At 36.9% G+C, this 3,201-nt stretch overlaps 1 protein-coding gene across 1 annotated transcript in view; it reads right to left on the bottom strand.

Moving 5' to 3' along the window:
• LOC108572031 (carboxypeptidase Q-like) overlaps positions 1-900 on the bottom strand; it is a 4,410-nt gene extending 3,510 nt beyond the window's left edge. The window contains exon 1 of the mRNA XM_017934212.1: positions 755-900. The gene's annotated coding sequence lies outside the window, so the exon portion shown is untranslated. The remainder of the gene's footprint in view (positions 1-754) is intronic.
• Positions 901-3,201: the final 2,301 nt, after the last annotated feature.

Raw genomic sequence — 3,201 nt, 5'->3', positions numbered from 1 at the left:
CAACTTTACGTTATTTTAAAAAATCTAAAGAGATATTACTTCAAGTTTCCTCTATAAAATATTTGTTTTCTTTATGGGATTCGTCTACAAATTAATGTTATAATAAGCCATTAAATGTCAATAATTTAAGTAGATGGTGAAAGCAATTACGGTTCGATTGATTACGATCAAAATTAAGAAATCAATAAATCCAACACTCTCCAGTTAAATCGAAGAAGAATTATAACTATGCGATTAATAATATTAGGAATAAACATTAATAAAAAAATTTATTAGATATCAGGGCATGCTGAAAAATGCCACGGAATACATAGTTTTGTTCAGATTGTTCTCAGAGATGAATTTTTACTCACCTGTCACTGACTGAAATCAGTGAACACGCCATGTACACTCTGCTAATACTACACAGAATTAATTTTTATATAACCTACTTGTAATAAGATCGCACAATTGTATTGCATTGATTCACAATCAGTTGTAGATTAATTTTAATTTAGATATAAAATGAACGACATATCATTACGTACAGATTATTTGTAACAGACAGAAATGTCGATATTGCGATAACTACATATGATAACATAAGTACATAAGAGCTTAATTAATTCAATTAAAATTTTAGATTAGAATTTAAATTAAAGAGATTTTAGATTTAGATTTAGATCAAAAAACATATTTTTAATTTAGATTAAAATTTTACTCATAACTTACTGGTGTTTTTCTAAAAGTAAACGAAGGAACTTTAGATACTTACACGTAAACATACATGCGACGCAATGCAATAGCCCCAATCATTGACTAACGTATGTCGTATCAAATTGTGGACACAATAATATATTGCACAGGAAACTATAGTGGGGAACCAACGATTTGTACGAGGAGAAGGAAGTAATAGATATCTTCAAGCTATTCATTATGTTTACGGAATGCACCAGATTGACAGACGCGTAGATTCTGTACCACGCTGTGTGCCTGTACACTTAGGCCTAATGTCCACGATGCGTCGCGTCAGAAATGTGTACGCGACATAACATCGTTTGCTGTACGCGTCAGTGCTCTGACCAATGTGAAATGATCAGTGGATGTCTGTCCACAAAGCGTCATCGTTATGCTATCACCGCGACATGCATTTGTCATGACGCCTAGCGTAATTTGCCGCGGTCGTCTGTACTTACACGAAACCTAAGACCGATCTTTGTAACTGATGCAAACCTTGCTGTACGCTTCGCGAATAGAAATCGTCCATCTCATACCCTATGAAACACTGAAGCGTATAGCAAGCGAAATTTTGACGCGTACGCGTCCCTGACGTTGATTTGTGATTAATTTTTGTGTAATTCTTACTGGAAGATGGTGATGTACCATCAGTAGTCGTGCTTATCAAGAATGATAAATCGTCGAGGTATTTAATAATGCAAAAATGAGTTAGATAAGAAAAGAAATAGGGGTAGACGAGGATAACACTAGAGAAATGTGCTAGACAAAGAAAGAAATAGGGGTAGATAACGATAGCACTAGAGAAATGAGTTTGATAAGACTGAAATATTGTTAGACAAGGACAGAAAATTTTCAAAATTAAAGTAACGCCATCTCTCGTCGGGTGAACGATTTGTACGAGGAGAAGGAAGTAATAGATATCTTCAAGCTATTCATTATGTTTACGGAATGCACCAGATTGACAGACGCGTAGATTCTGTACCACGCTGTGTGCCTGTACACTTAGGCCTAATGTCCACGATGCGTCGCGTCAGAAATGTGTACGCGACATAACATCGTTTGCTGTACGCGTCAGTGCTCTGACCAATGTGAAATGATCAGTGGATGTCTGTCCACAAAGCGTCATCGTTATGCTATCACCGCGACATGCATTTGTCATGACGCCTAGCGTAATTTGCCGCGGTCATCTGTACTTACACGAAACCTAAGACCGATCTTTGTAACTGATGCAAACCTTGCTGTACGCTTCGCGAATAGAAATTGTCCATCTCATACCCTATGAAACACTGAAGCGTATAGCAAGCGAGATTTTGACGCGTACGCGTCCCTGACGTTGATTTGTGATTAATTTTTGTGTAATTCTTACTGGAAGATGGTTATGTACCATCAGTAGTCGTGCTTATCACGAATGATAAATCGTCGAGGTATTTAGTAATGCAAAAATGAGTTAGATAAGAAAAGAAATAGGGGTAGACGAGGATAACACTAGAGAAATGTGCTAGACAAAGAAAGAAATAGGGGTAGATAACGATAGCACTAGAGAAATGAGTTTGATAAGACTGAAATATTGTTAGACAAGGACAGAAAATTTTCAAAATTAAAGTAACGCCATCTCTCGTCGGGTGACGCGACTACGATTTTGCTAATAAAAATCGTAAAGAATCAATAACTTAGTATCGCAGACGGGGTAAAGGGTAGACCTAACCACCTGATGCATCTTTCTGTCCACGACAGGAGGGCTTAGAGTTTGTTTTGTATTAGACAAGGAAAGCACTAGTGTGCGAGAAGGACAGAGATAAAACGTTTCCTATTGGCTGGCGGGCCGCCATGTTCCGCCTTCCAGGCCCTAAGCACGTCGGCCGGTGAAAAATCGTTAATAACTCATTATTTACAACGAATTTGTGAACTTTTAGGATTGAAGAATGAAGTGCGGACCTTCAGCAACTTTCACATATAGATGTTATTGTACTAAATCCTTTCAGTAATTAGTTATTAACAATTATTGTGCGGAGTGTGGGCAGCGATACCGCACATTCTTCTGGTTTTTCATTAATTTCGTTACTTTATATAAATAGTTTATGCACTTTTATACATGCGTTCGAAAGGTTATTCCTTTAGCTAGATTCCCGTTATATTTTCATTAACATATTCGTCGTAGTTCCTAGTGCTTTCCTTGTCTAATACCTCTGTTTATATTCTGTGTTCCTATTAAAAAATCGTAGTTCGCGTCACCGGACGCGAGATGGCGTTAGTCTCGCCCGTCATATTTTTCTGTCCTTGTCTATCCCTATTGCTTTCCTTGTCTTACTCATTTCTTTATTGCTAAATACCTGAACGTTACCGTTCGTGGGAAGCACGACAACTGATGGTACATTACCATTTTCCCATAAGAATTACACAAAAATGAATCACACAATTCAATCAAAAAATTCTATATTAATCACTCAAATTCCCCACTACACATTGAAATGAAAAATAAAACAA

The sequence above is a fragment of the Habropoda laboriosa genome, unplaced genomic scaffold, assembly GCF_001263275.1.
Source record: "Habropoda laboriosa isolate 0110345459 unplaced genomic scaffold, ASM126327v1 scaffold67, whole genome shotgun sequence".
In the NCBI taxonomy this organism is placed as follows: Eukaryota; Metazoa; Arthropoda; class Insecta; order Hymenoptera; family Apidae; genus Habropoda; species Habropoda laboriosa.
The sequence above is the reverse complement of the archived record's forward strand: the minus strand, read 5'-3'. Positions and strand labels throughout refer to the sequence as shown.